The sequence below is a fragment of the Melanaphis sacchari genome, unplaced genomic scaffold (genome assembly GCF_002803265.2).
Source record: "Melanaphis sacchari strain LSU unplaced genomic scaffold, SCAv2.0 Contig89_pilon_pilon, whole genome shotgun sequence".
Lineage (NCBI taxonomy): Eukaryota > Metazoa > Arthropoda > Insecta > Hemiptera > Aphididae > Melanaphis > Melanaphis sacchari.
Genome location: NW_020271634.1, coordinates 3,761 through 15,035, shown reverse-complemented (window position 1 = coordinate 15,035; position 11,275 = coordinate 3,761). Strand labels below are relative to the sequence as shown.

The following is an 11,275-nucleotide window of genomic DNA, read 5'->3' as shown; positions in this document are numbered from 1 at the left end:
CATCATTGCTTACAATAGGATTGTCTACTTCATATTCATATTTTGTATTTTTTCATTGTTTGAAGCATAAACTAATTTTTCTTGCTACATATATGGTTCATATGTGAGGGTAAAAAATAGATTGTTGAATAAATCACTCAATATTCATTGGATCATCTTGAAACCATCACCAAAATACTTGTCATCATTTCTTACCATAGGATTGTTTACTTCATATTCTTATTTTGTATTTTTCCAGTTTTTAAAACATAAACTAATTTTTCGTGCTACTTATATGGTTCATATGTGAGTGTAAAAAACAGATTGATGAATAACTCACTCAATATTCTTCGGATCATCTTGGAACTTACACCAAATGATTTGTCATAATTTCTTACAATAGGATTGTCTACTTCATATTCATTTTATCTATTTTTCCAGTGTTTGAAAACATATTATTGAAACATATTTGGCTCATATTTTAATGGAAATAAACGATTGCTAAATGATTCTCTCAATATTCATCGGATATTCTTGGAAGTTACACCAAAAGATTTTTCATCATTTATTGTTCATTTCATCATTTGTCATATGTGATATTTTACTTTTTTAGTGATATACGAGATAGTTGAAACGTTTCGTTTTCAAATAGTCTTTGAATGTTTAAAAACTAAGATGTTTCAAAAAATGTTTGGATAGATAATAGGTGTTGTTATATTTTATTTCGATTGATAATATGCTGTATGCTCATAGGTTATGGTTAACAACAAAAAATGGATAATATTGAAGGCGAATATTCCTAATATTTTGTGAGCTGGATGTGATTTGTATGAACTTCATATTCTGTGTGACTATTCGTGTTGAATGAAGGGAATCGAAGTGTTCAGTGACCTTCACAGCCAATAATTCGAACGTCAAAAATCAAGAAAAAAATATCTCTGTAAGTATTCATTATAAAACAACATATTTTATGTTGTTAAAATTATTTTTTAATTTTAGGATGATTGATTTTATACATACAAATATCAGATCAAGGTGCTTTTGATGTACATTTAAGTCTTAGATAAATGTTTGTCTGTACTTAGTTAATTAATATTGAGTGAACTTTACATTTTATTTATTTAAAAATGGTTTATAAGTATTAAACTTTTTTTTATTATAAACTTGTCTTTTATTTATAATGGGTTTTTGTTAGATTGATTATAGAACATTTCATATTACCTGAATCATCATGGAACTAAAACCAAATATTTTTCTTGTTCTACATAGTCTTGAAATGTTTACATATAGTTCAATATTTTTCTGCAGCGGTTTTTAAAGTCTAGAAACCTTTTTTAATGCAATATATGCAACACAATGTCACATTTTTAAAACTGAAAAATGAAGAATGCGCTCAATATTTATTAGACCAAATATTTGTCATCACTTCTTACATAAGGATTATCTGCTTCATGTACATTTTATGTTTTTTCCAGTGTTTGAAAATTAAACCAATTTTTCTTGCAACATAAATAGCTCTTATGTGTGCGTAAAAACTGATTTTTGAAAAACTCTCAATATTCATTCGATCATATTGAAACCTATACCAATAGGTTTTTATCACTTCTTACTCTAGAATGGTTTACTTAATGTTCGCTTTGTTCATTTTATTCTGAAATTATTGCTAATATTTATATCAGTCAATAGTGATTATTATATGATCATTTGCAAATATGAGTTTTTTATAGCCCTTATGTTTATGACATAAAATATTGATTTTTTAGTAAATAAAATGTAATTTATTTATTAAATTTTTACTAAGGAAAGTTTATGTTTATTAGCAGAGTTAAGATTTATATCATATCTAAATGCAGAACTTGATATTTAGTTTTAATGTAATTCTTAATCTGATAGTTATTGTCTCTGAGTTGTGAAGTCAGAACTTGATAAATAGAACCTTATTAATGCAATGAAACTTAGGTACAGGCACATGTACAGACTTCACACACGCAAAACCTTTCAGGTCCTTTTGCAGATCATCAATATGCCTGGTACATAACATTAAGTATCATTCCTGAACAAACATGCATGCAAGTGCCAACAGTTTTTCTTTCGATAATACATTTTTCCCATTGCGGATGGTATTATCATAGGACACTTACTATACTAACTCATACGGTTAAATATATTATGTTCATTTGATTTTTGTGACCATAGATGTTTGGTCCTTTAGCCAATGTGTCACTGAATATCGAATCAATAACATTTCCTTACACGTCACATCAATTTTACGAACATCCTAGCTGGGTCTACATCAATAATATCTCATACTTGTATAGGCTTCAGGATTACCTTAGCGTGTCATTTGATTACTGCGGGAAAAGTGTCGCCATCTCGTAGCTGAAGTTGTGATACCAAAGCTAATGGAACTTTTTTTTTTGTATTAAAAATTACAACAATATTATCTTATAATTTCATGACATAATGAGAGTTTAGAAAATAGAGTACCTAAATTTTATTGGATATAAGTTGTTGTTGAGAAAGCTCAAACAAACGTAAAACTTGGTTTGAATCTTTGATGTTTATGAAATGATATTGTCCATTTCAATCATAGATTTTTATACTTTCTAAATAGAAATTTTTGAATGAATCAGTTTAGAGGATTGTGAATAATGAAATATAATATAGTAGAATATTATATTTATTACAAAGGTGGTCAAGTTAATGAAAATAATTAAATTAATCTACAAGAACGCAAGATTAATAAGTTAGAAGTTAACCGTTTACAAACTATAAAAAAAACTTGATATGTTAAAATTTAATATGGAAAAAAATATTAACTTAACTCAATTTAAAAAAAGTTAATTTATTTTTTTAATTAGTATGTAAATAACATAACGAGTAAATGCGTCTTTCTATTAATTAAATTATAAAAAACAATTTTATTGAACTTTTATCATAATGTACATTGTACAGTATAATAGTGTAAATACCCTTTTACTTTATATTTTACTTTATATGTATATATTATTTACTTATTTAAACAAACTATACACATCTCAAATTAATAATTTAATAAATATTATTTATTTTTTTTATATATAATATAGATTTTATTGAATGCCTATAACATTAAAAAAAAATACAATTTATAATTTAATTAAAATAATTCTAATATCAACTGCAAAATGCTAAGTTATTAATTGTCAATTAAACTACTTAAGATCATAAGATGATAAAAAAAAGTTCAAAAAATAAACTAATTAGTTAAATTTAAAAGTTTAAAAAAAAATTAACTTTTTAACTAGTTAATGCCCATCTTTAATTATACATGTAATCATAAAGTATTATTCTATAATATATATTTTTGGGTTAGACCAAGACTACTGACAAGTTATAATTCAAGTGGTGAAGGTATTGTTCTGTGGTATAGTTAGACTAAAATATAATCCATATTTAGCCATCTAGTTATTTTATTGTAAAAATTGTAATGTTATTCGACTTTGATATTTCAAATACTGAAATACATATCAATATCAATACATATTATGAAATGAACTCACTTTTTTTTTATCTGGATAAACTCCAAAATAGTTGAATGGATTTTGATACGGTTTTCTCTGATAGATAGGAAATTAACCAAGGAAGGTAGTTTATGTATTATGTGTATAATTTATTTGTATAATCTTGGAAAAAGATTTTGAATAAGCATTTTATGATTATATGGTTTTAAACGCGTTCCTATGGAGTTAATTTACTATTAATTTGATTCGTATTTCTTTAGAAAATCATAAATTATTACATGAATATGATAATTCTTATTTTAAATTAATTAATGCGTTGCATATGGATGTACAAATATGGATTATATCGTTAGAAATATATCTAAAAAGATTGACTGCCAACACTGTCAACATGTAGTATGGTATATTATCCCCATTCAAAATTAGTAGATGTTAAAAACAGAGAAGGATTAATAAAACGTCCAAAAAATGTAATAGTGATTGTTAAATTTATTAAAAGAACATTAATTCAGTTAACAACAAATTTGTATTCATTATTACCAGGGTTAAGTCAAAAAGTTATTCTTGCAGTTAAAAATCATGTATATAATTATAATATTTTTAATAATTTAAATTGTAAAAACGACAGTTTCTTAGAAAACAATAAGTTAAATTTGATAACTTTGATTTGCAAGCACTATTTGAAAGTTTGTCTTCATTATGTTGCCAAGTTGAAAACAAGCGCAGACGTTATAGTAAACGTCGTTTATTGATCAAATAAATATTATTTAATCATCAATAATGTTATGTTATATTGTGTTATAGTTTTTTAAATTAATTTAAAACTATAAACTGTGATTTTTTCATACATATTTAATCTTTATACCCATGCCATCAAATACTTTGTAATATCTTTATACTTTTGAGGGCGTTTTTTAAAGACCTCAAATACATACAATTTTGGATTAGATTTACAATTTTAAGTCACAAATTTGTAAATCATGTAAAAATGTTTCGAATTTTTATAGTATATTGTACTCGTTCCCATACTAAATTCGAATTTGAATTAAACGTGTTATTATTAGAATTATTATATTTGGGCAGAGATAGTGATGTAAAAGTGATGAATTGTATAAACTCATTTTCAAAACCGTCTGGGATATCTATAGGGTCATTTTTACATAAGTTTTTCATTCTGTCTTCAATATCTTCGGGTTTCATTTCAATCAGGCCACTAATCACATCATAATGGTAAATTAATAAAATGCTTAGTATCTATTGAGTATTTTTAGAAATATTAATGAGAATTGTGATAAATGAAAATTAAATAATTGATATAATACTAACATGATCACAACTAATTTGAAAAGCATAATATTACATATACTATATAATTTGTCATAAAATCATAACTATGAAAACAAATATTTTTATTTTGTACTGTAAGCAATTGCTTATTTTGCCTGACAAAAAACTTTCAGTTTTGAATAAGAAGAAAAAATGGATAACATAGTTTTTAAGATAACATGTTTATCATTAATAATACGAAAAATAAATTATCACTAGAGCAAGGACATCCATGCATTCGCATATTTTTTCTGGTTTAATTTTTCGTATGCAGAGTAATCGTTCATTAGACGAAAATAATATAATCAAGTACTTGAACAAAAAAATGCAGTTATTTAAACAATTTAAAAAAATACATATATTGAGATGAAATTATTTTTTCTTGATAAATTAAAATAATTAATTAATACAATATTTTTACACTTTTATAAGTTTTTATTGCACACATATATTCAGGAGCATAGTTACATACATATTCAATTGTCTTTAATTGCATGCGTTTACAAAGCCATGATAATAAACTATTGACAGTAAATAATTGTAAATAGCCAAAATCATATTTATTGAAGCTTTTGACTTCTAAATTTTAATAAAAAAAATAGCTTTAAGTATTATAATATAGGTATTTATTAATTTTAATAGAACTATCCACCAAGAGACATTAGTTTTTTAATAGGTATTCAACTATACAAACATCTTAAATCTTAATATTTATATAAATATTAGTATATTTTTGCCATTCTTCATCCATCATTTTATACATTTCAACTATTGGATTAATTAACAAAAAGTTAATTAAAATTTTCTACCACTTTTCAGCATTAAATGCATAGGTATTAAGGAAAGCATTAAATTTATTTATGAACCCAGTGAAGGCAAAAAAATAAAAATATTTTATTAAATTTGAGAGAATAAAAAGGACAGTCATTGGCATTTTCAATATCAAGAACTTTCAAATCTATCTTAGAGCATCCATAAGTTTTTTTAGCATATTTTATCATTTATATTGATTTATCAACACCGACCTAAAAAATCAACAGTAAATACTAATTATTTATAAAAAAAAAATATTTTAAGCAATTTAAACATACTAAATATTTGATTTTATTTCTTAAAAAAGGATAAAGAATATCTGAGGTTATATCGCCTGGTTCACATCCTATGTCCAAAACCATTTCATGAGATTTCCACACCATTTTTTCTATGCATGTAGTTGAGATATCCTCGGCTGCTTTATATTGCATAGTATTATTTTTGATCTACTGTCCTGGGAAATGCATTTTAACAAACTAAAATATTTTCTAACAAAACTTCCCTTTTTATAGATACTTGTTTAAAATAAACACATTAAGATCAAAGATAAAACTACCAAAAAATCGCGCAATTTCCATAACAAACATGTTATTGTTAAAAAATAATTAATATATATTAGTACAAAGATCTGCTGTCTATTTATATGATCTAATTTAAATTTGTTTTTAAAGGCATTTTTATAAGTTATATAAGTATCAGTTAATATTATCAAAAATAGATTGTTTAATATGAAAATTAGAATTACCTATTTATAGACCAACCTGCCTAATCAGTGCCTATATATGAGTATTATGATGTGTAATTTTTTCAGGTCTATACTCATTTGAATGTTATGGAAATGTGAATAATAACAATTTTTAAATATAATTAGGTAAAAAGAAATGAACACGTAAAAACACAAAGTACCTACTTATTTGGTATTCTTGTCTATGAATATAATTAATTTTATTTTTACTCTTATCGTGTGCTATGGCTGGTTTTTCACAGGCATAATATTATCTTTAATAGATAGGTACGGTTTAATCGTTTTCTTTAGTGAACACCATGAACACTTTATTTTTATGGTATTATACTTTCGATAATAATACTTTGACATTTTGTAAAAGTGTGGACTCAAACGCTCAGTAGTTCAGTACGTCACTTATTGTGTTATACTATACACTTATTCACTCAATATACTGGCATAAGATTTTTATTTAAGTAGTGACGAATCAATTATAATTTTTTTTAATAATTGGTAAAAATGTTTTGACAATTGATTTAAATGCCGATTGTTTATACATAACCTAACTAAGGAGAGATGTAAGGAAAGAAGAATTTCATGTTGTAAGAAAAAGGGATGTCAAATAACACAGAGCTTAAGGTAAGAAAATTATATTCTTTTAAATGATATACTATATGATATAATTTTTATTTTTTTATTTATTCGTTGTAGTAGACCGCATTGAGGTACTATTACGACATATTTTATAAATAACCGGTAGATCTTAGACCACATATTATATGACAGCCATTTTTACATTTTTTTTAGTAGTCTTACTATAACTTATAATTATTAATAATTTAATAACACTTGCTAAGTGATTTTAAATAATTTTTATCTTACAGCAATAAATTAAAGAATAAATTAATTATTATTTATTAAATCACCTCATTGGTAGTATATTAAATACTACTCAATTAATTGAGGCGGCTTCCATTTGAGCGATTGGGCGATTATACGTTTTCCTTTAAATTTTTAGAGAATTATAGGACTTTCAGTTAATTCTAACTGATATGGTTAAAAATGTACTATATTATCATATAATTTTTATCTTAACTATTTTTTTTATTAGTGTGGTATCTCATACCCATTTGTTTGATATAATTTATTATTGTCAATTTTCCGGTTTGATATTCTTCCCGTGATTTTATTGTATAATCTTGTTTTTCTTTAGTACTATTACGTAATATATTGATTTTTGGTTGTTGAAAGAATTGATTTTTAGTAATAGGTTTTTGTTTGAATTTATTTTAAAATATTAATTACTAGATAAATATTAGGATGTGCATAATAAAATTATGAGTTATAATAATTACTGTAAAATTATTTAGTCCTACTAAATAATACGAGGTTCGTCAGTTGGTCTTATTGCTCACATCGAAAATAAGGAATTAAATAGTACAATTATTTAGAAAGGTAATAGCGGTAAACCAAACAAACATTTCAGCTATTCACCTATTTCTGAGTTATTGTTTGAGTAATACTTATGTGAAACAGTATTTTACTAAATTTTCTTAAACTTATTTTGTGCAAGATGAAAGACAGCAAATAATTTGGCATATTGGAAAACATTTAAGTATTGATTTATGAGCGGTAATTTCAAAATGTAGTAATATTTAATTTTGTATTTACTAAAATATTATATAAACGAATAATTTTATATCACATTAATTCGTATTGTTGAGTAGTTTTAGATGATAAAAATAAAACGCGATTGGTAGGTACATACAAATTCTGCTTGTGCTTGTAAAGTGTATGTAACTGAACAAAATGTTTTGGGAGATAAGAAAAAGTCCCATCACCAAATACATATTCAGAATTGCAAAACAATTTAAGATTAGTTGAGCATGTTATTATTATCATATTTTTTTCTTAATTAACAAAACAAAACTGTTTATCATTAGAATTTAGAAGTAATATTTTCTTAAATTTCTTAAAGCTGTTTTACGCTTCTTCTATGGTATGAGCCATGAGGCAAGTAGAAAAATGATGTTTTCTGAAACGAAATATACAGTGCCTAATTGATGATAAATTGGAATACTTAATTTCGTATTCAGGTTTTGGAAGTTGTGTGTATAATTTTATCTGGTTTTGAGTTTAAATCTATACTTGCTTTTCTTTTTACAACACTTTTTATTTGATTCAATGCTAAAGTCTTCGAAGTACAGACAGGGTGATTGTGAGATGTATTATTAATTTTAATTATATTAGACTTTATTTGGTGACACTAATATATTAGATCCACATTTATTATTTGCACACCGAAAACGTATTGTATTATATTTTAAAACATTTGATTGACAACATTTATGATTTTCAATTACTATAACTTTGTTATTTCTTATAGAATCGAATTTGGCGTCAACTTTCATATCTATTTTATTATTTAGTTTATAACTATTAGAAATTGTTCATTCAATTTTATAGATTAGATATAGACAAAATATAAAAATCCACATGTTTTGTCTCCGTCTTATTGAACAATCTAACAAATTATTGTTCACTATATATATTTGTAAATGGGTTTTGACACTTTAAAAATTTAAAATAGTATAACTATAATTTAATTAAGGATGAATAAAATCGAAATGGGAAATCCGCATGAGGCAACTAGCGAATAGTAATAAAATAACTAATAAGTAATATTTTTTCTTACGTGTAGGTAAACAATTTTTTTAGTATACAAACCTTAACCTTAGAACCGTATACTTTTCCTCTAACATAATATGAAAATTATAATAGCTGTATTTAAATTTAAAATTTTATAGAATAGCTAAATTTAGCTTAAATGACAAAATATAATAAAATACGTACAATTATAATAACTATTTTATTATCTGCAATCAATGGCAATTTAATACTAAAACAAAATATATTTCATGTATGGGAGTTGAAATGAAGAATTCGTATCGAATGAGCCACCTTATGGCGATTCATATCTTTCTATAAATATAAGTATGTCAGTATGTGTAAAAAGTAGGGCTAAGGTGTTAGGAATTTGTAGCATTTACATTTTTAAAATTTTTTTTTATTAGTACTCCAGGACATAGCTCATCAAATACAAAATTAAATTAATACTCGTACATAACCAAGTTTAAATAAACAATTTTATTTATGCATTTTCTTATGATATTCGTGAATATATACAGTTAAAGCACTTTTGTGTTAGTTTATAAGCTTTTATATTTAGTTTTGGTTAATTATATGTAGGTATATGCGAAATTTTTGGAACATTTACGTACGTATTTATCAATTTAATGTAAAATTACTACAGATATAATTTATATTTTCGTATCTAGTTAAGTGTTATCGCCTTATCGGTACCTTTATATTTCTGAAAATAGATATTATTTAGTTTATTTTACTTTAATGAATTTTTAAATAACTATTTTTATTTTTTTTATCGTAGCCCATTATTATCAATTACTTTCTGGTACCTAAAATGTATTAGTTACAAATTAATACCAAATAGATGAATACGAGAGGATTTTTATGTTAATAAATAATAATATTTGACAAGATACTAACATGTAGGTGTATTATGAAGTATGATTATTATTATAAAATTTTTAATGGTACCTAATCAAAAATAATTTATATCTATTATATTGTGGTAGGACTAGGTGGATGGTGATAATATAGAACGAATATAAGTTGACACCATAATCGCATCTGGGATTTATGTATGAATAACACAATGAATTATAATCATAATATACATATATTTTAATAGTTATGTTTCACTATAGTGATTTTATTGTAACAATAAGTAGGCAGCTGCTAAATAAATATTATAGCTCATAAATTATAGATTATTCTATAAAGAAGAGGTCGAATAAATATGAATACACAATATTTTATTTTATTTATTTTACGGGTAGAATTAATTTTTACATAAGCATATACAATTTTAAGTTAGTTATATACAATAAATAGCTTAATATTTAATACCTACTTATACATATAGTACAAGGTAATCTTATAAGTTATAACATTAACAAAAATAGGATTCATTATTTAATATAACTTGAATAACTCAATTTATGGTATATAAAATAAAATTGAAAATAATTGAGCTAAAATATACTAGCACAGGAATGAAAAGAGTTCAGAAATAGGATTGTACTAATATTATATTGTTATTGACTTATTGTATATTCCCGCACACAAATCTTTGTAATGTATATAGTGCGTGTGCCTAATTATGATATCTGCGTGACTGCATCATTATCTACATTCGATAAGAGTAGAATAATACTTGCACAATAGTTCGTATTTAAAAATAGGAACAGAATAAAATACAGGTTGGCAGCCGGCAGGTATAATATTATGTTCTTTCACACAACAAACATACACGACACACAAATCTCATACAAACACCCACGCATATATGATATCATATTCGAGCTTAAAAGGAGGAATAACGGTTTATTATACATAGCACGTGTGAAACTAAGAAGTGTACATTGAGTCATAATAATGTATTATAAATTATGTGTTAAATTTGATTCGACGATTACTACACATTGCTTACAAAAAACGATTCTGACGTACTATCAGCTCATTGTCGTTGACACCGACGTCCGACACGTAAACATTTCCAATGTGCTAAAACAGTAAAACTTCATTTTTCAGGACACACAAAAAAGGTTTAAAAAACATCAATGATCGTTTAATATCCATAAGAAATAGAGGCAAAAAGTATATAAATATGCGGTATGTGCACGATTAGCACGAAGATTGATGATCGGTTCGAACGTGAACCTATTCTTAAAAAAATAATGGAGCTACAACCACTGCTACTATGCAGCATAGTTTATAGTACAGGTGTTGAATAGTGAAATAAATCAGTGGAGTTAGTAATATTTTATACGCAATATGATACATTGAC

At 24.8% G+C, this 11,275-nt stretch overlaps 1 long non-coding RNA gene and 1 pseudogene across 2 annotated transcripts in view; one reads left to right on the top strand and one right to left on the bottom strand.

Annotated features, from left to right (window-relative positions):
* The window catches only part of LOC112602444, a 2,550-nt gene extending 1,629 nt beyond the window's left edge, over positions 1 to 921 (top strand). For both annotated transcript variants that reach the window (XR_003115109.1, XR_003115110.1), the window contains exon 3: positions 733 to 921. This is a non-coding gene — a long non-coding RNA (uncharacterized LOC112602444). The remainder of the gene's footprint in view (positions 1 to 732) is intronic.
* A 4,584-nt stretch (positions 922 to 5,505) lies between these two features.
* LOC112602447 lies at positions 5,506 to 6,088 on the bottom strand (annotated as a pseudogene).
* Positions 6,089 to 11,275: the final 5,187 nt, after the last annotated feature.